The sequence below is a fragment of the Phyllostomus hastatus genome, unplaced genomic scaffold (genome assembly GCF_019186645.2).
Source record: "Phyllostomus hastatus isolate PE091 unplaced genomic scaffold, TTU_PhHast_1.1 phas_contig_38, whole genome shotgun sequence".
NCBI lineage: Eukaryota > Metazoa > Chordata > Mammalia > Chiroptera > Phyllostomidae > Phyllostomus > Phyllostomus hastatus.
The window spans coordinates 28,894,534-28,922,375 of NW_025333869.1; the positions used below are offsets into that span (position 1 = coordinate 28,894,534).

General features: G+C 34.6%; 1 protein-coding gene across 2 annotated transcripts in view; it reads left to right on the forward strand.

The window, feature by feature from the left end:
• CTNNA3 (catenin alpha 3) overlaps positions 1-27,842 on the forward strand; it is a 1,495,188-nt gene that overhangs the window by 326,385 nt on the left and 1,140,961 nt on the right. The window lies entirely within an intron of this gene.

A 27,842-nucleotide genomic window follows, 5' to 3' on the forward strand; every position in this document is an offset into this window, starting at 1 on the left:
GGGGCCATGGCCTGCAACCCAGGCATGTACCCTGATTGGGAATCGAACCTGCTACACTTTGGTTCGCAGCCCACGCTCAATCCACTGAGCTATGCCAGCCAGGGCTGAAATCAGTTTATTTTTGATAATGATTGGGATTTCTTCAACTGAATCCAGTGCAGTGACATTGTTTCACAAAACCATACTGGTTTCAAGTGTACGACTCAAGAAAACATCACCTTCACACTGCATTGCGCGCCTATTGCCCCAACCACAGTCAGTCTGTTCAATGTGTCCATGCCTCTGTTTCTGTTTTGTTCATCAGTTTTTGCTCATTAGATTCCACATAGCTTTTTTGACTTGATTCACTCATAATTGCAAAATGATCACCAACATAGCATTAGCTAATATCTGCATTACATTATGTAATTATCTTTTTTTGGTGGTAAGAACATTTAAGTAGTAACTTTTAAGTATATAGTATCATTAACTATAATCACTATGCTGTACACTAGATCTTCAGAATAATGATTGAGATTCTTAAAGCACCATATGAGCTCACTAAAACCTCTCATTGTAAAAAAACCCCCAGCAAAACAAATATGGAGAGACCACAGTTTTAAATTTTGATTTTACCAGAATATAAGCAAATACTGCATTTTTTACTTTATTTCTGATATGGGTAGGATTACTGATGATATGACTGGAAATACTAAAAGCAAATACCTCTTATTCACAGAATTAAGTTATTAAGAGAGTTTTCATGCACAGTTTTAAAAACAAAATATTGAGAAGCATAAAAAATTGCAATCTCTTGCCTTGCCCCATCCACTTCACAATTCTTTGTAGACAACCATTTTATAGCTCCTTTGGCTATTTCTTCTGACATTTTACTTTGTATTTATAAATGATAAGAGAAGACTTCTATTTAATTTGTTTTAATTTTATCAAAATAATGCATGTAAAAAATTAAATAATGCTGTATTGAAAAATGGCAGTCCCATGTCCTAGTCTTCTGATCTTCCAGTTCTCACGCCTTTAATGCAACCATTTCCAATGTCTTGATTCTTCTAGGATTTCTATCCAGAAATCCTAAATATCACATACTTCTAAATATCACATAGTATATTATTTTCTTGATTTTTCAATACTAGATCTCCACTGACTTCCTTTTAGAGAAGATTATGATTTAGGTTTTTTTTTTCTTACCACTTCTACACAAATACACACAATGGTCCTCTTCTTATCATTTTAACAGACTTATTTCAGTTTTTGGTTCAGCCACTATCAACTGATTATGTTATTATGACTATGTAAATTATTTTTTATTTTGAGTCATATAGTGTAATATGATTAAAGTTTGTTCCTATATAACTTCTTGTTTCTTCCAAAGTTAATAATTATTTATTTTTATTTGCTTATTTTTTTATGTACCTCCTACTAATTCAGACTCAGGTATTATGAATAAAGTCTGAAGCTCCTGTCAAGGTGATCAAACATAATGTAGTGTTAGGATAGACTAGGTTATCTGCAGTGACAAACATGCTCTAAATCATGATGGCTTTTAATGATAAAAGTTTAATTTTTAGTTTTTCCTTATGGGTCAGTTGAAGATCTGTTTACATCATTTTCCATGGAAGATTCAGAATGCTGGAGCAACTGCTATCTAGAATATTGCCAATGCAGAAAGAGGATAAAAAATATGAACCACATGCTTGCTCTTAGGGTTTCTGTGAAACATCACATTAAAACATTTAATTGGCAAAAAGAAATTGATAGCAAATAACTTGTCTTGATGGGGAAGGGAGAAAAATTCTGCTTGTAAGGGAGGAAGAGAATGTTTTTGAGCAACAGTACAGTTTACTGCATGCATTAGGTAAAATGTTAAGCTCAGTTTTTTAGTATTTCTTGTTGTTTTCTGCTTTCTCTTTTTCTGTAGCATCCTATTCTTATATTAAGATTGCATTTTTAACCTCCTCATTTATCTTTATAATATCAATTTAAAAATTTTGAAGACTATTTTCTAGCATATATCAGTTTCTTCCAGGCCTTTCCTCTCTTTTTATTTATTTTAGTCTGTGTTTCTACAGTGGAGCTTTTCATTAAATGTTTGATGATTTTTGGATGTCAGTCTACATTTCAACAAGGCATTAAAAGGCTGACTTGAGCATCTGTGCCTTGCCTTTGTTGATTGGCCTGCTTCCTTTTGGAATCTTTAGAGTATTGGGAGCCAATACTTTGCTATGAACCAACCCCTGAGAAATAAAGATATTATTCTCATGGCAGGTCAATTGTTTTTCAAAAAGTAATCTTTAATTTGTTGTGTATGTGAAAAATGCCTAGTTCCCAGCTTTTTGCACATGAGGAGATAAATGCTGTTGGGGGAAGGTCTCATAACTCAGTATATGAACATTTAATTATTCCATCTTTTTCTTGCCTTAGGTCTCACCCTTGCCCTCCACAGTACTGGAAGCCCCTGGGTGTTGAGCCTTTTCCATGAAAACTGTGGTACTCTCTGGGTGCCAGTATTTAGTGCAGGGGACGGGAGAATGTTCTCTTGCTATTCTGTACTCCATAGTGAGAAGCTTTGAGTCTTGAGCCTCTCTAAAAGTTCTGTAAAGTAAGTCAGCTCCTTTACTGTCTTCATTCCCCTTTTTAATCTATAGCTTTCTCTTTCCTCCTAAGTACATCATTCATTAACTCTCTTTCCCAAGTATGTTGAAAATCTCATTCAACAATGTCATTTGTTTGTGGATGATACCCGCCAGCAGTATCCATCTCTGCTGTGGATGCTCGTCTAAACTCGAGAAAGACATACACAGAGACAACCAGGTCCTGTAGGGAAACAGGGATAGAAGGGCCACTCTCTCTAGTAGAGAGCGCACAGTATCCATTCCTGAGCAGATTTTTATTGAGAATACAGACTTAGTTTGTGGATTCACAGCCTGGCAGAAAAGATCAAAAGAAGTCGGTGACAAAGGTGCAGACAGAACCCCCACTGTGATTCTGGGCAGAAGTTTGGGGTTTTAACATTTGAAAGGAGTAACAGAACTCAAAGGGCAGTTTTGGTTTCCTGTCTATGCTTTCAGATTCTAATCTAATAACATCCTCCAGCAAACAGATTTCATAGGATCTTGCATATTCTATGTCCCAGGCCTGATTACCTCAGGGGTCCACCATTTCTGGTCTGGGCTGCACCGCTCCTGCTATTTCCCCAGGCCTGAGTTAACGGAGAAGACAAAGGCAGCCAGGAGACTTGGATTTCTCATGTCTAAGAACAAGGACTCAGGCTTGGACAAAGCCTAGGGGGCAGAAATTGATGTCCATCACCCCTTCATATCCATAGCCCTGAGTCTTTTCCCTTAGGGCATTCCCACATGACACATCTGTCTTAGATTCATTCTCTTTCTTAGAGAATTGTTACCTGTCATTGACTGCCAATCATGCAGTGAGAGCCAGGCATTAGAACAGGCAGTGTTCATGCCAGGGAAATAAGTTTTGTCTCCTTGGTGGCTTCTGGTCCAGAGGTCTTTCACTCAGCCTAAGTCATGGGGGGTTATAGCTTCCTGAGACCAGGCAGGGCAGTCCCCAACATTTGTTTAGTTATTTAGTTATTTATTTTTGTATGTGTACTCTCCCTCTTTACTTTAGTGAAGTCAGGGGTATAGTGGATATAAAAATATTATGATGAAGCCAACATAAATCTGTTGGTAGGATTTCAAAATAATGGCATATGGGCCATCAACAGGTCATAGCTGGAATCTTGTGGTAGATATTCTGAGGATGAATCATTGAGTCTGATTATTTTAGAGGACTGAAAGGTGGAGAGGGCCATCTGGGTTCTAGAAGCAGGACAAAGAAAGATTTGTACAAAGTATGGCAAATAGGCTAGAGCTGAATAGAACAGAATAGAAGAGCTGGTGTACAGAGTTTGCTGTTAGTGGCATATTTAGAGAGCTTTCAAAGCTGGGTTATAGTGTTCTTTTTTATTTAAAAAATTTCAAAATTTCTTTTTGATACAGAATTATATCTAATTGTTACCTTCAAAACAATAGAACTGGATTTTCCAGATTTAGTTAATTTGGAAATGCTGAATCATGGCATCATGCAGTGGAAAGATTACCTGGTTGGTGGACAATTTCAGGTATCAATTGTGCTTTGTGAATAACTTACTTTTTTTTTTGTCTTTGGTGGGTCAGTTTATCAGGTGGTAAACTTCCATCTGTAAAATTTTATGAATCTAAGCAGTTATGATTTCTACAATGAGGATATTGCAGGAGAAAACAAACACATAAAAGGTAAAGCCAGGCAGGTGAAAATCTAAAATTTGCAAACTGGAGGAAGTCCACAAAGACTAGCTTTTTAATGAGAATTTCAAGTTCATTGCTATTATGAATTTGGAAACACACTGAGGCTTTGAAAGTAATGACTTGGATTTAAATTATGTTTCTTCCTCTGTCTAACTGGGCATGTTTCTGAGCCTCTTTGTGTCTCAGTTTCCTAACTATAAAACAGCTAAAATAGTATCTCATATAGTTTAGACGATATAGTCAGATAATGTATCTGGAACATAGTAAACTTTTAATAGTTATTATTATAGCTTTTGAAAAATTAAATAGTGAACTTTGCAAGAGACTGCATCACAGAACAAAGTCTTAAGATTCAACTAAGCTTTATTTAGTCTCAGTCCCATTTCTGATCCTTTTAGCAGCATGGCTTTGAGTTAGTCATTGGCACACTGAACCTCTTTCCTCCTCTTGAAAGTGGATCTATCTAAATGAAGTATATTAAGTGAAATAAAATATGCAAAGTCTCTGATCTATCATACATTCTCAATAAACTGTACTAATTATTAATTTTTGCTATTTTCTAAGTATAAAACTCTATACAAGAATTACTTCTGCTTAATTGTAGTTTGAATGTTTGAGTGTTTTTTAAAAGAAGCTTTCTAGCAGTTACACACCTGGCAGTAAAAAAGCTGACAGTTATCAAATTGCTTTATTGCCTGACACTTTTTTTTTTTGTATTAGCATCCAGTCCCAGGAGCTTTGTGACTTACATGTAAATTTCATCTCATCAGCATTGTCTCATTCATTGGAGTTGAAGTTCTCCTTCCCTGGGGTAGATGTTCTTTTCTGCTCTGATTGGCTAGGTCTTTACCAGTGACAGCAAAACTCTTATTACTGTGAGCCCTGCCAGCAGTGGAAATGTGTGTAAATCCTCAGAGTCTGGGGTATGAATCAGTGGGCATTTTATAGAATTTCACACCTGGTTCTTTTTGTTGTTGTTGTTTGCACACCCTTTCCCTGGCATCAAGAGAAGAGGTTATGAACAACATCTTTTTCAAGGTAAAGCAGGGAGGCTGGAAAGCAGAAGGTGGAGGTCTTTTGGTACCACTCTAAATTCCCCCTTGAAGAGTGAGGTGTTTTTCCTTTTCTATGAATAGGTGATTTTAAAGAATGAAGGTGACCATCTGCACTTGTTAATATACCCATGGAATTCAGTACTAAAGGAAAAGCCTGTACACAATTTTCCATGCCACAAATCAATGCATTAGTAACCTTTTTCCCACCTCTGACTTTTATCCCTCAGAACAGTGCTGAGACATCCTGGAAAGTTGTTGAAAGTTGTGTTTATGATGCTGTAATAAAAAGATACTAGATCACAGCAGTACTAGGTCTGAAATCACTGTAGTTCCATCAGATTTTAGACTAGATTGTTGTTTTGTACTTCTGGGAGGTGGTGAAGCTGAGGGCTGAAGCCAGGTCTCATTTGTTAGAGGAGGTTACCATGGCCTTGCAATGATGATTGATGGGTCTGAGTGAATACTTTAGCCACTGCCTTTTATATCACTTGGAGTTGCTTACCATCTGGACCCGCTCACCTATACAGACTTAGTTTTCTCTAAGTGCTGTGCTGTGGCATCAAGCTCTCTCTTTTCCTTCCCACAAATAATTCATGTAAGCGCTTAAGATGTTAATCACTTGAACTTGCACAGTTCTTTCTGTTTCAATGTTTTCTCATCAAAGACTGATTTAAAAAACCCTGGAATCTGTAATTTCAGAATGAGCAGTGATTTACTATGATGCTTGTGTTTGCAGATTATCAGTTCTATTTTTCACCTCTTCTTTGTGTTGTTTTACATTAGCATTTTTAGCATTATCTCTGCTTTTGTGAAATAATTTTTTTGGCAAGTTTTAAATCACTTTAGGCTTTATATTCTTGTTTCTTGTTTCATTTTTCCCCCCTCTTTCTGCTTCTGATGGGAACATTTCCCCCACCACCAAAACTCCATAGGCAGCTTTTTGTGGAACCACAGTGGGAATATGGGATGTTTGTTTGTTTGTTTGTTTGTTTGTTTTAATGGTTATGGTTTTTGTGATTTATGAAAATGTGGACAGACTTCTCCAACATTTTTAGATCCTGTCAACATTTTATATTTTAGATGTTCTTTGTAAAATATCCTTATAATCTATTATTTCTCCTGAGATAAGTCTTATTTCTATTTTATTTTATTTTATTTTATTTTAATCATTGTTCAAGTACAGTTTTCTGTCCTTTACTCCTATCCCAGCCCACTCACCCATCCCTCCCCACCTCTGTCCCATTTCCACCCCCCCCAGTTTTTGTCCATGTGTCCTTTATACTTGTCCCTGTAAACCCTTCCCCTTTTCTCCTGAAATTCCCCTGAAAGTCTCTCCCCTCTTCCCTCTGGTCACTGTCAGACTATTCTCTATTTTAGTGTCTTAGGTTATATTTTGCTTGTTTGTTTGTTTTGCTGATTAGGATCCTGTTAAAGGTGAGATCATATGGTATTTGTCTTTCACTTGAAGTGGCTTATTTCACTTAGCATAATGCTTTCCATTTCCATCCATGCTGTTGCAAATGGTATAAATGTATCATAGTTTTTTGACCCATTCATTTATTGATGGGCACCTAGGTTGCTTCTAGCACTTGGCTATTGTAAATTGTGCTGCTATGAACATTGGGGTGCATAGGTTCTTTTGGATTGGTGTTTCAGGGTTCTTAGGATATAATCCCAGCAGTGAAATTGCGGGGTCAAAAGGCAGGTTCATTTTCAGTTTTCTGAGAAAATTCCATACTGTTTTCCATAGTGGTTGTACCAGTCTGCAATCCCACCAACCTATTTCTGACTAATGTAAGCTGGGAATCTCATGTTCACTAGTGATAGATTTTACTATCTTCTCAAAATCTGTATTATTATCTCTGGTAATCTGCTGAGCCAATCAACCTTCAATTTGAGTGAATACTCTGCTTTACAATTTTTGAGGACAGTACAGAAAAGTCAAGAAAATCACCCCTTTTGATACTGCATATGTAACAATTTTTATAATATAGTAAATAATTATGTTTGGGAATGCCTCCTGTTATTTATCACAGGGATTACATTTCTTAAATGCCAATACAGTGTTAATTCTATTATATGTGGAAAATAGTGATTTGTAATAATAATCATTGCCTTTTTTTCTTTTCCTTTTCTCTTTCAGATTTATTTTTATTCAAAAAAAGCTTGAGACTATTGTCATCTTGTTTGGGATTTAATGATTTGTACTTTGATTTCTTGTCCTTAAATCAGTTCTAGTGCTTTGGACTAATAGTTATATCATTACTTTTGTTTCTTTATCTCTTAAGTACAAATAATAATATACAATACTATTAAAATGTATAGAGTAGGACATTTAAATGATATAATGTATGTAAAGCTGTTAGAACAGTGCATGATACAGAGTAAGTGCTATATTAGTGTTAACTATTTGTTGATTTTTAAAATGTGGGCACTGTATTCAAATAGTAGAACTCCGTAGCTAGAAAATCATGGACTAGAGGCAATGTCATGGAAAATGAGACATTTTCCTTTAGTGTCCCTTTTCTGAATTGTCTAGTCCAACTATAACTTGTTGACCTTACTGAGTACTGTAGTTTTCAGATTTTATAAAAATGGAGACAAGGAAAATATTTTGAATAAATGCAGGCATTTGAAATGACAGCCTCATTAAGCTATGAAAATGGCCTGATGCAAGAATAGCCATGGATTTTTAAAAGATGCTTTTAGATTCATAATTCTGGTGATGTTATGCAATGTGGTTCTAAGCCAGAACTAAGGAGAAAGCATGCCTCAGTCTTCTCCCTACTCCACTTTGTTATGCATTATGTAATCAGTCTTCACAATAAGATGCCTTACTTTGTTAGTCACTGCAAAATGCCTCCCTTTTGGCATCCACAGTGATGGTATTTCTGACATACAGTTTTTCAAGTGCTGTTTTTGAAGATGATTCACATATTTTTCAAGTTTCATGGTTAATTCTAAGACTTTTTTAACTCCTTAAACTCAGTTAAATGGAAGGCAATGTTCTTAGCATTTCTATCCATATTGATTTTAAAGCTTGGCCTTACATTAAGTTTGGGAAGATTTTGAATACTTTCTGTGTGAATTTCATACTCTCATCATTTTAACACATCCATTTGCCAATGTGAGTTCTGTTTGTACAAGTACTCATAATCAGTGTTGTCAGGGTGTCCCTGGACAAATCTTGGAGTGCAGAAATCTTTCTGCTTATTAAACACCATTGCTCAAACTGACTTACAGGCAAGACTGACCGTATGAATGATCACTGATCCATTTCTATATCCGAGCAGTTTATACTTTAAATAACTTTTGTCAAACATAGAAATGGATTTATCAATGGCTTTCACATAACATGTTATGATTCAAAATTATCCATATCTGCAGCTTTTGAATTTCAAAGGTGACATTATGGGAAGAACAATACTTGACTGATGGATTGAGATGAAATTTTAGGCTCTTATTTGATAAAATCCAGCACCAATTTATGAAAAACTCTCAGCAAAGTGAGGGTATAAGGAACATACCTAAATATAATAAAGGCCATACATGACAAACCCACTGCCAGCATCATACTCAATGGGCAAAAACTACAAGCATTCCCCTTGAGATCAGGAAGAAGACAGGGATATCTGCTTTTACCTCTCTTATGCAACATAGGACTAGAAGTCCTATCCACAGCACTCAGACAAGAAGAAGAAATAAAAGGCATCCAAATAAGAAAGGAAGAAGTAAAACTGTCTTTATTTGCAGATGATATGATACTGTACATAGAGAACCCCAAGGATTCCACCCAGAAACTACTAGAACTGATAAAGGAATTCAACAAAGTAGCAGGATACAAAATTAACATCCAGAAATTAGTTGAATTTTTTATATGCCAATAATGAACTAACAGAAAAGGAAATTAAGAAAATAATCTCATTTACAAGTGCTTCAAAAAGAATAAAATACATAGGAAATACATAGGTTGAATTAACTAAATCCAACCAAGGATGCAAAAGACTTGTACTCAGAAAATTATAAGACACTGGAGAAACTGAAGAAGATACAAATAAGTGGAAGCACATACTGTGTTCATAGATAGGAAAAATTAACATCATTAAAATGTCCATGCTAACTGAAGCAATCTATCGAGACCCAATGTCGTATTTCTCAGAACTAGAACAAATACTTAAAAAATGTATATGGAACCACAAAACGCCTAGCATAGCAATAGCAATACTGAAAAAGAAGAATAAAGTTGGAAGAATCATATTACCTAATATCAAGCTTATGTTATAAGACCATAGTAATCAAAACAGCATGGTGCTGGCATAAAAATGGACACATACATCAATGGAACAGAATAGAGAGCTCAGAAATAAACTCACACCTTTATAATCAATTAATATACAACATGGGAAGCAAATACTTACAATGTGCTAAAAATTGTTTATTCAATAAATGGCATGGGAAAAATTGGACAGATACAGGCAGAAAAATGAAACTAGACTACCTTCTTATACCACACACAAGGATAAATTCAAACTGGATCAAAGACTTAAATATTAAACCCCAAGCCTTAAAAATCCTAGAAGAAAGCATAGGCAGTAAAATATCAGACTTTTCTTATAGCAATATTATATCAGATATATATTCCCAGGCAAGGAAAACAAAAGAAAAAATAAACAAGTGGAACTACATCATACTAAAAAGGTTTTACAAAGCAAAGGAAATCATCAACAAAATAAAAAGATAGCCCATAGAATGGGAGAACATATTTGTCAATACATCTGATAAGGGGTTAATATCCAAAATTTATAAAGTATTTACAAAAGTCAACACCAAAAAACCCCAAACAATCCAATTAAAAAATGGGTAAAGGACCTGAGTAGGCACTTCTTCAAAGAGGACATACAGATGGCCAATAGATATATGAAAACACACTCGATGTCACTAGCCATCAGAGAAATGCATATAAAAACCACAATGAGATATCATCTCACACCTGTCAGAATGGTTACCATCAATAAATTAACAAACAACAAGAGTTGGCAAGGATGTGAAGAAAGGGGAATCCTCATGCACTATTGGAGGAAATGCAGACTGGTGCAGTCACTGTGGAAAACAGTACGGAGATACCTCTAAAATTTAAAAATGTATCTGCCTTTTGATCCAGTGATTCCACATCTGGGAATATGTATGAGGAAACCCAAAACACTAATCTGAAAGAACATAAACACACCTATGTTAATTGCAGCATTATTTACAATCACCAAAATATGGAGGCAGCCCAAGTGTCCATTAGTAGATGAGTGGATAAAACAACTCTGGGACTTTTACACAGTGGAATACTACTTAGCCATAAAAAGAAGAACATTTTACCCTTTTGATGGTATGGATAGACCTGGACAATGTTATGCTAAGTGAAATAAGCCAGTCAGGGAAAGACGAATGCCATATGATTTCACTCATATGTGGAATCTAATGAACAAAGTGAACTAACAAGGAAAATAGAGACAGACTCATAGATAGAGAGCAGGATGACAGTTATGCAGGGGAGCCTAAGGGGGAGAGACTGAGTGAAAAGGAAGAAGGACTCATGGACATGGACAACAGTGTGATGACTGCAGGGGGAAGGGAGTAAATGGTAATGGACAAATATAAACAAATTTTTTAAAAAAGAAATTTTAGACTCTTGATGTGAGAAATATTTGGGGGGTAGGGGGTATTCTGGGCACTTGCTGAAGCACAGTTACATCTTTTCTATTTTTAAGGTAGTCTCTAAAATTATTTTGTGGGGAAAGTATTTTATATGTGTTGACAAATTTTCCATTAAGACTACTTATACAGGGAAATCTAATTATAAAGAAACAGCAAATGCCATAGTTGTTTTGAGTCCTATCCACTCGGGCCTTCTATTCTACGCTCTGGATACTTTAGATCCTCTTCCAAATGTGGCATCCCTTCTCATCATGAGTCTGCATTCATTAGGACCTAAGTCCTCATCTGCCCTTCCCTTTCCATCATCACTCTGAGTAAGATACACCTCTGTGGTTTTACACCCCCTAGATAATAGCTCTTATTTAGGAAATGAACTTATTGGGTTCATTTTCTACTTAGCACAGTGTGAATGTATATAAAATATGCTTAGTAAATACATGGTGCTTGATTAATTACTCCTTTAGGAATACTGGATTCTAGCAAAGGACCATTGAAAAGATTATACATTAATCTAAAGTAATGAATTTATAATGGTGGGACTGTGTACATTAGGCAGAACAGTAAAGGAGATGTGTTTGAAAAGGTGGTCTTTCTAACACCAGTCCAATCACACTTTATGCATATGCTACTTTTAAAGCTACTCTACTTGAATAATCATAGGAAAGAGGCAAAATTAGAGAGCAAGGTCACCTAGCATCCTATGACTAGGAAACTGAGAATATGTTTGTTAGACAAAAACATCAGGGATAATGGGAATTAGAGGCAAGAAAGTTAGAGGCAAGAAAGTTACAACATAAAGACATGTAAAAATAGTCCTGAAGTACAGAGCAGGTAGCCATCTCAGAGATATATATACTGCAAACACTTTATACTTTAAGTACTTTCACATGTGCATTATCTTGTTACAGTCTTTTCAGACCCTCCTTATGATAAGAATTACTCATTCTTTGTAATGTGATGCAAGCCTCCAGACTAAATGATTTGCTGAGAAGCAAGTGAGCCAAAATTATATACAGATCTTTTAATTCTAAATGCTTTTTAGAATGTGAAAACATAATAAAACCCCAAGGGTCAAGATTGAAATTTGAATTTTTAGATTTATGTTTGAGTCCTAAGGCTGATAGTGTCTAAAGACATGTCACAAATCCTTATGAATAAAAACATGAAGAGACAACCAAGAGACACTAAAAGACTGGCCCTCTTAGGTTTCACTCTATGGGATATTTAGGTTCTTAGAATGGAAACTTAGGTGAAAGCTTAAAAAATGTGAACATTTATTTGTAAGTATGTTTTGGATAATATTCTTAAGTGACTGTTTGAACACCTCTAATCCTAAAACAGTATTGGGCCTAAGAGAAAGCATATTTAAGTTACATATTGATTTGATGAACGCTTAAATGTTTTTCTACAGAGAAAGTGACTGACTTTTAAGATCTATTTAACATTGGGCCTTAACTTTTATGGAAGGAAATATAATAAACTGGGTATCATTTAAGGTTAAAAAATTCCAGGCTAAACAAAATTTGAAAAACTTGAAAGATGGCTAGGTATTTACTTTTAGGAAACTATGTATGGTTACTTTAAGAGAATTTGGGTCCTACGAAAAATATGATCAGAAATAATCATTGTAGAAGTAAGTGTTGAAACCCAAATTTTTGAAGAGGTACTGCATTTCTTGAGGGAACCAGGGGAGGGCTTATTCTTCTTAGTATCTGGTGGATTGTCTGACACACAGTAGGCAGTTAATAAATATTAAGGAAATAACTTCATAAATTTTTGGGCATTGAAGTCAGTTTATTAAACTTTTGATGATGTAAGTAGTGACTAAATAGTTACTACTTTCAGGTCCTGAAAGTCAATACTTGAACACTTGTTTCCTCTTTCAGAAAAGCTCTCAAATATATTTACAGAAATCTGCACAAAACCTTAATTCTATATTCTGTTTTATGTTATCTGTAATATTTGTGTATTATTGCTTTTAACTAAAGAAAAAATTTCATTTTCTTTACCAAATAGTTTTAAAAAAGAAAAACAAAACAGGACAAAAGAAACACATAAATAAAAGGGATTAAATGAATGATTAAATGATAGAATTATGAGAAAAAAACCATGCACGAAGCAATGGTTCACCCAGTGTTTAAGAGAACCTTGCACTTTTGTTTGGTGGATCAAAATCAATATATAGAATAAATGTCCTTATTAAGTAAAAAAACCTCCCTGAGTGAAACAATAAGGTCATAAATATAAAACAATCAGACGCCTACAGACACAAGACATCTCACTCTAATATTTCCCACATTATATGTAATAAGGCATTTATGTAAGAACATAATTAGAGTAAGAACACTGCCCAGGTAGAGTGTGAGAAGATTAATGTGGTAATGAGAACATTAGCTTTTGCCTTCTCTAGTTTAAACTGAAATTTGTGCTTTCAGCATTGCGCTCTAGGAGCCTTTATACACTTTATTATTTGGATTGTTTTTTGAGTTATAAAACCACAAACCCATTTTTAACTACCCTAGAGCCTATTTGTTCTTAAAACAACAGGCTCAGAATTATATCTATGCAGTTGTCACTCACACAATTAAAAAGACCAGCTGTGTAAGCATCATATGATGATCAAGAAACTGTAATTATTAGGTAATTATTACTCGACATGGTTTTATAGTTAAAATTTATTTGATATCAGAGTTAAAAACAATAAATATCTTTATAGGTGGAAATTGGTAAAGTGTATGCCGCATAAGTAAATGCTTATGTAAGCATAAAGTATTATCAAGGATGCTTTTGTAAAAATTTGAACAAAGATACTAATAAAGAAAATTTGCATCGCCCTGGCTGGCATAGCTCAGTGGATTATGCACGGGCTGTGAACCAAAGCATTGCAGGTTCGATTCCCAGTCAGGGAACATGCCTGGTTTGCAGGCCACGTCCCCAGTGGGGGCCACGTGAGAGGCAACCACACATTGATGTTTCTCTCTCTCTCTTTCTCCCTCCCTTCTCCTCTCTAAAAATAAATAAATAAAATCTTTAAAAAAGAGAAAATTTGCATTTTGCCATTTTAAATATTTTTATGTAACTAAACATTTTAACTGTAAAATATTTAAGTCAATTTTATTCTGAGTTTCTTTCAAATATACCATTAGGTATTTTTAGTGTACATAATTTTGAAGTTTGGTTGTTTTCCTCCCTGTATTGTCCTGTTACCTCCCTTATTTAATTTTAACTGATCTAAATTAAAGCTTAGATTAAATATGTTATATTGTGTTTTGTTTCTTTTACTAGTGGGAAATAAATGATAAATGTCAATTGGAAAGTTTTCAAAGCAGTGTTAAATTCCTAGATAATTAACCCTAAGAAAATTGCTAGAGCATCCCATGTTGTCATTTAATTGAATGTAGGGATGAAAAAATTTTAGGAGAAAAAAACTGTCATCCTTATTGGGTGATCATTCATTCAGGTAAACATCCAGTAATGATGAAATTTATGTGCCCACCACTTTTCCAAAAAGAGATATAAAACAATGTGGTTTTCTAATGTTCTTTATTTATTACTAATTTATTTATTACTTTGTTTTTTACTAATTTAATAATAAAGATAAATGCAATGTTACAATATTTTCAGCTGTTAAAATGAATCAAAAGAAGGCAACAGGTTTAAGTAAACAATTCAGGCAGGAGAGTAATGCTGTCATAAAATTAAGGTGACAAGGTATTGCTACTCTAGTATTAAGAGCAGGTTTCCCAGCTCAATTTCAGGCTGGAACAGACAGGCATGAAATAGTCAACATGATGAAAAGCAAGTACCTACAACCAAAACTACTTTAACTGGCAAGGTTTTCACTTAAAATTCAAGGAGGAATATAGAGCTTCTTAAACATGAAAAGGCTAAAGGAGTTTGTTACCACCAAACTAGTATTACAAGAAATGTTAAAGGATCTTCTTGAAGAATAAGAATAAGAATACAAATACAAATAATAATAATAATAATAAGAACAACAAAGAACATAGTTAAAAAATACAATGGCAATAAATACATACCTATTAATAATCACTCCAAATATAAACAGCTTAAATGCTCCAATCAAAATATATAGAGTAGCTGAATGGATAAGAAAACAAGACCCATATGTATATATACTCTACAAGAGACCCACCTATGAATGAAAGATACACAGAGTCTACAAGTAAAGGAATGAAAAAAAATACTTCATGCAAATTCAAATGAAAAACAAAACATGCCTTAACATAATAAAGGCCATATATGACTGACCCTTAGCCAACATCATACTCCATGAGCAAGAAATACAAGCATTTCCCTTAAGGTCAGGAACAAGACAGGGATGTCTGCTTTCACCACTTAGTCAACATAGTGCAAGAAGTTATAGTGACAGCAGTCAGACAAGAAGAAATACAAGTCATCCAAATTGGAAAGGAAGAAGTAAAACTGTTATTATCTGTGGATGATATTATACTGCAGAGAACCCTAAAGATTCCACCAAAAAAACTACTAGAACTAATAAATGAATTCAGTAATGTGGCAAGATACAAAATTAATATCCACAATCAGTTGCATTTTATACAACAATAATGAACTATCAGGAAGGGAAACTAAGAACACAATCCCATTTACAATTACATCATAAAAAATACCTACAAATAAATTTAACCAAGGATGTAAAAGACTGATACTCTGAAAAAGATAAGACACAGAAGAAAAAAATGGAACAAGTTATAAATAAGTAGAAGCATATACTGTGTTCATGGATAGGAAGAATTAACATCATTAAAAATGTCAGTACTACTCAAAGCAATCTATAAATTCAACACAATTCCTATCAAGACACCAATGGCATATTTCACAGAACTAGAACAAATTATTAGTAGCTGTTCTCCTTACCCCGCTGCCCAAGGAGCCACTAATCTATTGATATTTTCTGTCCCTACAGATTTGCCCATAGACATTTTATATGAATTAAATCATGTAAATTATGGGACATTTCCTATAAATTAAATCCTACTGTGTTGTCTTTTGTGGCTAAATTCTTTAACTTAGCATAAACTTTTCAAGATTCATCCATGTTGTAGCATGCATTAGTACTCTGTCCCTTTTTACTGAAAATATTTCATTATGGAGATACACTCCATTTCATTTGCTCATATTCATCAACTAATGTACATTGGGGTTGTTTACACAATTTTTGGCTATCATGAATAATGCTGCTGTGAACATTTGTGTATAAGTATTTATATGGGCAAATATTTTCATGTCTCTTGAGTTTGTATTGAGGAGATGAATTCCTGGGCCATATGGTAACTCTATAACTAACATTTTGAGGAACTCCCGACTGTATTCCAAAGTGCATGCACCATTTTGCACTTCTACTGGAAATGTGTGAAAGTTCAATTTTTTCACATAGTTGCCAGTGGTTATTGACTCTTTTGATCATAGCCATTTTAGTGCATATGAAGTGGCCTCTCATTATTGTTTTATTTGCATTTTTCTGATGACTATTGATGTTGATCATCTTTCATGTACTTGTTGACCATCTGTATATCTTCCTTGGAAGAATGACTACTCAGATCCTTTTTGGCATTTTAATTTTATTATCTTTTTACTATTGATCTTTTTTCTTTATAAATTTCATTTTTTACTGTTTTCTTTTTTATTATTATTGTTTAGTTACAGTTGTCCCACATTTCCCCCTATTGTTCTCCCCTGCCCCACTCCCCCCCACAGTCAATCCCCACCCCATTGACCATGCCCATGAGTCCCCTGTTCATGTTCCTTGACTTGTCCCTTCCCCTTCTTTCCCCCATTATATAGCTTTTTAAATATTTTAGATGCAAAGTCCTTATCACATATATTATTTCCAAAAATTTTGTATCATGCTGTGTTCTTTCACTTTCTTGATGGCATCCTTTAATACACAAAAGTTCTGATGAAGTCCAATATGTATTTTTTCTTTTATTGTTTGTGTTTTTGTTTTCATACCTAAGAAACCACTGTCTAATCCAAGGTTGTAAATATCTATTCTATGTTTTGTTTTAAGAGTTTTATAGTTTTAGCTCCTACAGTAAGATGTGTGATCCATTTTGAGGTAATTTTATGCAAATGGTATAAGGTAGGGGTCCAGCTCCCTTCTTTTGTATGTAAATATCCAGTTGTCCTAGTACCATTTGTTGAAACAATGATTCTTTCTCCATTGAGTTGTCTTGGTGCTTTTGTTGAAAATCAATTGGCTATAAATTCAAGGGTTTATTTTTGGACTCTCAGTTCCATCTAATTGATCTACATGTTTATCCTTATGCCACTAACACTTTTGGTAGCTTTTTAGTAAGTTCTGAAATTTGATATTGTGAGTCCTCCAACTTTGTTTTTTGTAAAAATTGGTTTTGGTTATTCTGGGGTTATTTTCAGGTTTTAACATGAATTTTTAGGTTCATCTTGTCAATCTCTGTAAAAAACACAGTTGGCATTTTGATAGAAATTACACTGAATTTGTAGTTCAATTTGGGGAAATACTGCCATCATAACAATATTATGTCTTTCAGTCTATGACATAGAAAGTCATTTCACTTACTTAAGTCTTTTTGAATTTCTTTTAGTGATGTCTTATAATTTTCAGTATAGAAGTCTTGCACCACATTTGTTAAATTCATTACTAAGTATTTTATTTTTTGATATTATTATAAATATAATTGCTTCCTAAATTTTATTTTCAGATTATTCACTGCAAGTGTGTAGATATGTGATTAATATTTGCACATTGATATTGCATCCTACAACCTTGCTAATCTTATTAGCTCTAATAGTATTTGTGTGTGTGTGTGTGTGTGTGTGTGTGAATTCCTTAGGATTTTCTGTATCCTAGTTCATATCATTTCCAAATAGAAATAGCTTTACTCCTTCCTTCCCAATCTGCATACTTTTATTTATTTTTCTTCCTTAAATTATCTGACTGGAACTTTTAGTACAACATCGACTAAAAATGAGAGTACATCTTTGTCTTATTTCTGATCATTGGGAGAAAGTATTTAGTCTTTCATCATTAAGTATGATTTCAGCAGAGTTTTTTTTTTAAATAGACTCCTTTTGTCAGTTCAAGAATATTTTTGTCTTTTTTGAACTGAAATTGAATGTGTCTGAGTATGCATTTTTTATAAATCTAACTGAATTAAAATGGGAAAGTCCAATTTCCATTGGGATAGTGGAGCTAGAGAATCTTGAGGAACATTGTAGACCAATTAGAACAAGGGTGATGTACTGTCATTTTGCTTGTGCATTATTTATTTATTTATTTATGTATTTATTTATTTTATATTTTTTATTGTTGTTCAGTTACAGTTGTCCCACCTTTTCCCCATTGCTCATCCCTCCAGCGCCCCCTCCCCAACAGTCAATGCCCTCCCTCATTGTCCATGCCCATGAAAGAAGGGGAAGGGGCAAGAAAAGTAACATGAATAGAGGACTCATGGGCACTCTTGTGCATTATGCTTTTAAAAGAAGTGATATTGAAGAGAACTAAGTTTCCCTAGTAAGATTTGTTTTTTGTACTTAATGTAGAAATAGTCCTGTTATATTAGCTGACCTTTTAGAGATATGTTTTTCATGCCTTTGAATGTCCCATGGATTTGGATAATGATCAGGGTTTAGTGTAAAGTGTAGTGTTTCTAAATAATTTATGTGGTAATCATTTACCTTGGACTGGAATGACCATTGCTATAAATTTATAAGACAGTGATATTTAACATCAAAGATAGCCTTATGCTGCATTTGGACTATCCAGGCCTTTGTGATATAGTTAGTCATAAAGTCATCTTGATGGCAATAGAGAAATGAAGGGATTCTTGTTGACTCTGTTAGGCAAATATGGAATGAATTTTTGAATGGTTTATTTCTGCATTAGAGGAAAGCACCAACCTTCTGGGACTTTTCTGCATTCCAGCATCTTGCATCTGTTGTATTTATGGTAGAAACAGGGCAGAGAAAAGAGTATTTATTCATCTGCTGATTCCATTTGGTGCTAAATGCATACTTTTCTCTAGATTGCGAGAATACTAATTTATTTTATGTACCAGAGTGGATTGTAGCAATTCTTACAGTCATGAGAATTTAAATTGGCAAAATCTAAACAGTACATACTCTGCACATGGATGTTCCATACTCAGTGTATAATTCTTGAGTAAGGCCAAATGTATGTTATTTAGAGATCTGGGTTTTAAATACAATTTACCTTAAAATAGGCAGACACACACAGTTGACTTTTCAAATATAGCTATTATATTTTGAGTACAGAAGTTTTCCATATGCATTCTGGTAAGCATGACATATGACCCAAGTAAAACTCATAATGAGTCCTAAGGTCCACAGGTGAACTTGATCTGAGATCTGTCTCTGGAATGAGAGATAAAAAAGAACAGGAAGCTTTATGCTATCTACTTTCTCACCTATAGCTAGACACTTTTTTAATATTTTACCCACATTTATGATTTAAGTTTTTTTATGTGTGATTAGTAATATGTTTCAAATTGTTACTTACAATTTTTTAATTTGGTTTGATGTACATTCTTTAAGTATATTTTTATCAAGTACATTTCATGTGTCCTCATGGAGTTTACATTGTATTGGAGAAGGCAGAAAACAAACATTGTAAATAACTATAGTATACAGTATTTTAGAGATAAATAGTAAGAAGAAAACAAAGCAGGGAAAGGGGATATGGTATATTGAAAGTGGAATTGTTGGATGAACTTTTAGATAGGGTGACAAGAGGAGCCCTCACTGCAAAGTTTATTTCTGAGTGAAGACTCAAAAGAAATAAGAGAGTGAGTCCGTCATGAGCCTAGAAGAGTGTGCCAAACAATGTGATGGCCTAAGGTAGGAACATGCCTTGCTCTTTAGAGAAATAGCAAGAGGGTCATGTGGCTGGATCACAGTGAGCAAAGAGAGTAGTAGGAATGAAGTCAGGGAGATTTATTTGTAGGATGGTTTGAGCAAAGTGGTGACATGATAACTTGCTAGAGGTGGTAAGAAGATAAATGAGGATAAAAGTGATAGGATTTGCTGACAGACTAGATGGGAGATTTAAGAGAAAGAGGCTGACAGCAAGGTTTTTGGCCTGGAGAACTGGAAGAATTGGCATTTAAGAACTAGTGAAGACTGTGGGAGTAGTGGGGTACAGGGCACTATCAGGAGCTTAGGTTTTGATATGTTATGTTTGATACGCCTATTAGAGAGTCAACTGAATTTCATGTCAGTTTTTTGGCTCTCTTTTACCTGGGACATTGCAAAATGTTCATGTGCCTTTCTATGGAGCATTTCTTAACCTCCCCATGTTTTACTTATAATTCCTTTAATAATTCTGATTTATTGTCCAATTTTAGTCCATTTTGTTTATTTTAACACATTATTACTTAATTTCCAGAGAGCAGAGGACATCAAATTGGGTGATTATTTTCTTTGTGTTTGTATTTTCTCACAGCTTTTGGTTCAATTCCACTGTATAAATACTTGTTAATATTGCAGAATTCTCAAAACTTAACAAGATTATTAACCTAAGTTATCTCTCTTTTCTCCAATCAGACGGATCTAATTATTGATTAATGTACAAACCTAATTTTCTGGAAAGCATATTGAATATGGGACATCTTTACCTGCCTTCTGTTCAAGGTCTTGCTTTTTGCTAGGGAATATATTTAGAAATAAGATATTTTCTAGAACAACCTTCTTATATAGCAATAAGCATTGAATGACACACTTGCATATAAGTACTAAAAACTGTCATCACTAGATTTTTAGAAGAGGCCTAGGCCAGAAAACTAAAGAATAGTTCATAGGCAATTCTAGTTAGCCTAAATGGGAACACAATTAAAGAAGAACATCTCCATTCTAGACTGAACATATATAATTTTTTTGCCATTGTTTTTCCTTTTCAAAAGTTAGAATTTTTATCTTATGGAAAAGTAAGTTATTTTATGGCAGTGCCCCTCAACGTTTTCTGGTGTTATTAATTCATTTCAGTCACTCTGTGGCAGCTCCTGTACAAGTCCCAGGGGATGAAAGAATTAAGACATCAGTTTGGTCCCAGTCAAAACTCATAATTTCAGTGAGATATACAGATGTGTCCATGAATAACTGTAGTCAAGGCTAATGGTTTAATATGTACTATATTAGTGTTGTGCTAGCATGATTGGAGCACATGTATGCATCTGTAGGTAACAGAACATGAGAATCCAAGATGTCCTGAAGGATGAATAGATAGTTACCAGCATATGTGAGGGGAGGCTGGAACACAGCTTGTGCATAGGCTCCTGTACAACCTCATGTGATTCTGTGTGACAGGAGAACAGGGTTCACGTGAGAGGACTGGTAGGAAGCGAGGCTGGAGAGAAAAGCTGGTGTCAGACCACAGTGGTGCATAATAAACAATATAAGCTTTGTTATATGTGGATTAACGACACTTGAAAATTTTAAATTGGGGAGTGACAGTCATGTGAATTTTGGAGACACTCCTCTGATGGTAGAGAAAAATCATATTAGTCAAGTTCAGTCTCTTGTTAAATATTTCTCTAATTTGCTCTCTCCACCTGTATTCACAAACATTTCCTTAGTTTTATTCCTACTAATTTCTCCTCTAGACTAGTACTCGTGGTGAGGACAAGAACAAGGTTACATATTGGGGAAATACTGGGTTGGGCAAAATGTCTGCTTAGTTTTTTTCCATGAAATTAAAGACACATTTTTCATTTTCACCAAAAACTTTACTGATTTGGAAATTTTGAGTATGTCGGCTAACTCCTGCTATTGGCTTCCAGTGGGTAGAGGCCAGGGGTGCTGCTAAATATCTTCCAATGCATGAGACAGCTCCATAGCAAAGAATCACATGGGCAAAATGTCAGTAGTCCCAAGCAACCTCACAGACCATTTTTGACATATTTAATCAGTAACAGCACTTTCTCCATACACTGCACAAATCTCTTTTTTTTTTGCATTTCAGTTCTGTTTTTATCTTTCTTGAAATAATAAAGCATAATATGCCAAAATGTTACTTTTCTTCTTCCGTCTTCAGTATTAAAATGTCTGCAAAAATTTACCAATTTTGAAAAGTTTTTTTAATGCAGGCTCATATGACGGGTGTCACAATACTATCTAATAAAATGGTTTGAATGAAGTTAAAGACAACTAAGTGCTACTAGAGCCATCACACAGAGGAAACAACAAACTTTGTAGCCAGCCCAGTATATAATGAGTCCAATACCAGATCTTACTTAATGGTGGGAATGAGGAAACAGAGGAGTTAGGATATTTCTCAGGAATTTTGTTGTCAGCTGAATATTGGGGCCTGAGAATGTTGGAGGAGAAACATATTTGGGGGTGTGTGTAAGAAAAGCAGAGAGTTCAGTTTTGGACATGTTTGAGACACCTTGTGAATTAGGCATCTGGAGCTCAGAAGAGAGTTAAATACTGGACAGTTTAAACTTAGTATTCAGTGTCCTGTAAAAAGACAGGGGGAAAATTTTAATTGGCCAATAGTTTTCTCTATAAAGAGAAATCAAGTAAGAAATACTGGAAAATGTTTCATGTTAAATCATTTGACATCGTTAATACTCAGTAAGTTAGGTATTACTATCTTCATTTTGTAGCTGAAGTAAGGTTAATTATTTTACTCAAAGTCTTCTCCTATCAGAGGGTTTTTGTTTTGGGATTCTAACCCCAAAGCTCATGCTATTTCTCTTATGAGTCAGCTTCCCTGTCTTAGAGTTGCTCAGCATTTATCTCTCCCCTCTTTGAATATTGTAGTCTCCTCAGGCCCAGGGACATGCATTATCTATCTTTCCAATCTCTTCCAAAGTCAGATACATATATGATATGCATATAAAGCAAGGAGACTGCATTCATAAGTCTCACAGAAACATCTGTGCTAATAGTTTAGAGCTGAGGTTAGGGAGTCTTTTCATCTCTCTCCCTTCTTTTTTCCTTCCTCCCTTTCTCTTTCTTTCTTTCTTTCTTTCTTTCTTTCTTTCTTTCTTTCTTTCTTTCTTTCTTTCTTTCTTTCTTTCTTTCTTCCTTCCTTCCTTCCTTCCTTCCTTCCTTCCTTCCTTCCTTCCTTCCTTCCTTCCTTCCTTCCTTCCTTCCTTCCTTCCTTTCTTTCTTTCTTTCTTTCTTTCTTTCTTTCTTTCTTTCTTTCTTCTTTCCAATTTACACTTGAATGTATTTAAGTGGAGGAGACACTCTATAGTGTATGAGGGCCCCACCATTCCCTATTGACTTACATCTGGCATTTTCATGCTTCCTGATTAGGATAAATATCTTAGTTTATAGCTTTAGTTTTAAAGTTTCACCTTATACCAGGTGTTTCAAGCTTGCAGAATTAGACTAAAAAGCCAAGTACAATCAACTATCATCACTCAGGTATCAAATTTAGAATGTTTCCTTTATCAGAAAGGAATTGATACATCTGATAAGTGGTTAATATCCAAAATTTGTAAAGTAGTTATAAAACTCAATACAAACAAATAAATGACCCAATTAAAAAATGGGCAAAGGATCTGAATAGACACTTCTCCAAGAAGGACATACAGAGGGTCCATAGATATATGAAAAGATGCTCAACATCACTAATCACCAGAGAAATGCAAATAAAACTACAATGAGATACCATCTTATACCTGTCAGAATGGATATCATCAATAAATCAATAAAAAATGAGTGCTGGCAAAGATGTGGAGAAAGGGGAACCCTTTTGCTGTGTTGGTGGAATGCATATTGGTACAACCACTGAGGAAAGCAGTATGGAAATACTTTCAAAAATTAAAAATGGATCTGCCTTTTGACCCAGTGATCCTGCTTCTGGGAATATATCTGAAAGAACCCAAAACACTAATTCAAAAAATTATAAGCATCCTTATGTTCATTGCAGTGTTATTTACAATCGCCAAGATATGGAAGTAGCTCAAGTGTCCGTCAATAGATGAGTGGGCAAAACAACTATGGGGCATTTAGACAATGGAATACTACTTGGCTATAAAAAAGAAGAAAATTTTACCCTTTGTGACAGTATGGATGGACCTAGAGAATATTATGCTAAGTGAAATAAGGCAGTCAGAGAAAGACAAGTACCATATGATTTCACTTGTATGTAGAATCTAGTGAACTGAACTAACAAGGAATATTGAGACAGACTCATAGAGAGCAGGATGACAGCTAGGGGGGTGTAGACATTAGGGAGTGGAAGGGTTGATTAAAAAGGAAAAAGGACTCATGGACATAGACAACAGTGTGGTGATTGCTTGGGGGAGGAGATGTAAGGGGACTAAATGGTAATAAAAAATACAATACTGATTAAGTAAAATACAAAAAAATAGATTGAAATAGTCCAAATGATATTTGTAATTTCACTCTTTCTCCATCAAACTGACATATTTTTGAGTAATGACCTTATGGATTACACTTTGATTTCTAGTTTTATAGTTCTGACCTGAGCTTTCTTCTTAGTCTTGTTCTGAAACTGCAATCAAGGATTGTGTTTCTAATCTGAGTTGTATTATGCATGACAATTCTTCATCAGAAAGATACGCCTGAAATTTTTATTCTGTGTTGGATTACCACAGAACCACAGGGTTGTAGGGAAGTCCTTTGACACATGTCAGGAACAGATTATGAAGCTACTGACAACAACAGAATAATGTTGTGTAGAAAGAATGTTACGACAGGAGCCAACCCAAGATCCCATTCATAGCTGGGCCATTAAATGAGAAAGTGAATAGAGAGTGTTTGAGTGTAGGGAGCATGATAGCTCTTCAGTAAATGCTGGTTTTCTTAAATACAGTTAACTCTACCACTTTTTATTAATTTTGTGTGCCTTTGGACAAATGTCCTTTTGGTCTTTCAACAATTAGAGTTAATATCACTTTTCATATTTTCTCATGCATTTCTTTGTGAAGAAATGACTGGTAATGTATTAAACAGGATAAAGCACTACATGAACTTAAGAGATTATTATTTAGGAAGTTGAATCAACATCCCTGAGTTCGGCTTCCATTTGTGCTCAGTGATGCTATTTGCTTTCTGAGGTGCACCAGAATGTTTGAGAAGGCATGGTCTGTTTCTTACAAGTGAATCACAAAAGCTTAACAAGGAATAAATTGTAATGATAATGATATTTATTGATCTTTTCTTGACTAGGTGTTAAAATCCAATTTAACACAGATAGGTGCTAATTAATCTATACTTTAAAGAAAAAATTTTCTCATTTATGGATATTTGAATTTTGTTAGATTGAGTGATGAAGTATACACATAGACAGGAGAGAAGTGTGAAGTACAGTGACTGAATCTTGCTGAAATAGCTTGTTATTTTTCTGTTTATTACTTTTACTTTAGTCAGATGATAGAGGACTTCAGATAGAATATACATTTTAGATACAAATTCAAGGCAAAAAATAGGCTGATGTAATACATATTGTATTTGCTTCATGTGGATAGAAAATGAATATAGTGTAATTCTACAGTTTATATATACATTTCTTGATTGACAGGGTGGTCTGCATTGGAATTAAGTAATAATATTTTCCTAGGAGTTTTCCTTAGAGTTATTAATATTAACTTTGGTGTATTTCAGTTACCCAAGGTATATATTAATGACCCAGAATTCATACTTTGGGGATATCTTAATAATATTATTATAAGTTTTTTAGTTTTCCATTTGAATTTGAAGAATTCTTGTATTTTCTCCTATATTGAATTTGTGCTATTAATATGAAATGGAAAATGGGAAATAAAGGGAGAAAGCAGTGAAGTCCTTGCTGAGCTACTCCACTGGGAAGGGATAGAGCTGCTTAATAACATTTTGATTGTAAACTCTTGTAGTTTTTTCCAATCTTCATTTTTTTCTCAAAACTTTCTTTTTATCTCTACAGTCTCCTCTTATTTCCCCATCTTATATCCCTCAGCTCAGTTAAGGCTAAGAATTCTACTTCCTAATTTATGTTGGAGAAAAAGAATTCAATTAGCAGGTGTTTGCACTATATATATATATATTTTTTTTTTCTATAAAACATGAAGCTGCCCGGTTACCAATGAAGCAGTTAGCAGGCAACATCTTGGCAGGAAGAAGGCTGGGGAGAGAAGCCAACTAAGGATGGAGTCCAAATAGCAAAGAGTCCATGGGCTTTTCTGTTGCACATCTTCTTAGTCTTAAGAAAACAACACTGCTCTTTAGCAGCTGCCTTCCTCCCCCTACCAGAGTGGTTTTGTGAGCTCTGGAAATCTCATTTAAACACCCAGAAGGGAGACTCAATAATTTGCATGTTGTTCTTCTTTGTGGAGCAGAGTATCTGTTGAACTGTCCCACTTGGGCAGGGAAATGGCCCAGTAAGGAGGTTTTCTCTGATTCTATGAAAGGAGAGTTCATTCAAGGGTGCAGGGAATCAATTTCTATGAAAATCCTTTAGCTTTGCCCTTTCTGATGGCCAGGCTGAGGGAATTTTCTTTTTTTATTTTTATTTTACAAATGTTTAGATGTTTTTATTTTCCTTTTTAAATGAAGCCCTCAAAGTGGATAGAAGGCACTTGCAAATGGACCGCTTGCTGACATTTTTTCAGCCTTCCCTGAATATCATGGGGAATATGACACAAGGGCAAGTCCTTAGCTGACTTATCCCATTGTTCTTTACAAGGAGAAGTCACAAGCTGTGAATATTTGCTTGGATTTAATACCATTTTTGTTTTTTTATTTTATGTAAACTTATTTTTATTGAAGTATAAGATATATTTGGAAAAATGCACAGCTTGTAAGTATACAGTTTAATATAACCAGCACCCAGAGCAAGAAACAGAAAATTGTGAGAATCCAGAATACTCCTTGTGTTCCTCTCTGGTCTCTAATCACTCCTAAAGAGTAACCACTATTGTGATTTTTAAAACCATAGATTAGTTTTGCTTGAGTCTGACCTTTATACAGATGGAACAATAGATACTCTTTTGTGTCTTGTGTTTTTCATTCCTTATTTCCTGCTGTTGCATGTAGCTTTATTTTGTTCATTCTGATTACTTTGAGTTGTTTGCAGTTTGGTGTTATTATGAAGAGGGCTTCTATCAACACTTTTGCATATTGTTTTTAATGCACACATGGACACATTTCCACATGTGTGGATCCTCTCCCAGGATAGAAGGGCTCATGGGGTGTATATAAGTTCAGGGTCAGTATATACTATCAAATAGTTTTCCAAAGTAGTTGTGTTAATGGCTTCACATATAATATAAAGATAGGTATGGTTTAACTTCACTCTTTAGCTTTCTGTGGCACTGTTAGGCACAACTCTGTCTAATCTAAAGAGATTACATATGTTTTCTGCAAGTTTGGGCTCCTGGAGTAATCCTATCCAAGTTTCTTGCTTATTCTGAACTTAACTTTCTCTTATTTCTTATTCGTTCATCTATTTGTTTTTTTCAAAAAAATATTAAGCTTTTGGTCCTGACCAGTGTGTCTCTGTTGGTCGGGCATCATTCTGCAAACTGAGCAGTTGCTGGTCCAATTCCCAGTCAGGGCACATGCCTGGGTTGTGGCTGTGTCCCCAGTTGGGGTGTGTGTGGGAGGCAACTGACCAATGTTTCCCTCTCACAAGGATGTTTCTCTCTCTCTCTCTCTCTTTCTTCCTCCCTCCCCCTCTTTCTAAAAATGAATATAAATAAAATCTTTAAAAATTTTTAAGCTTTTAATATGTTTCATATAATGCTAGATAGTGGTATACAATGTAACTAAACTATAGTGCCTGCTTTTAAGGGAATTA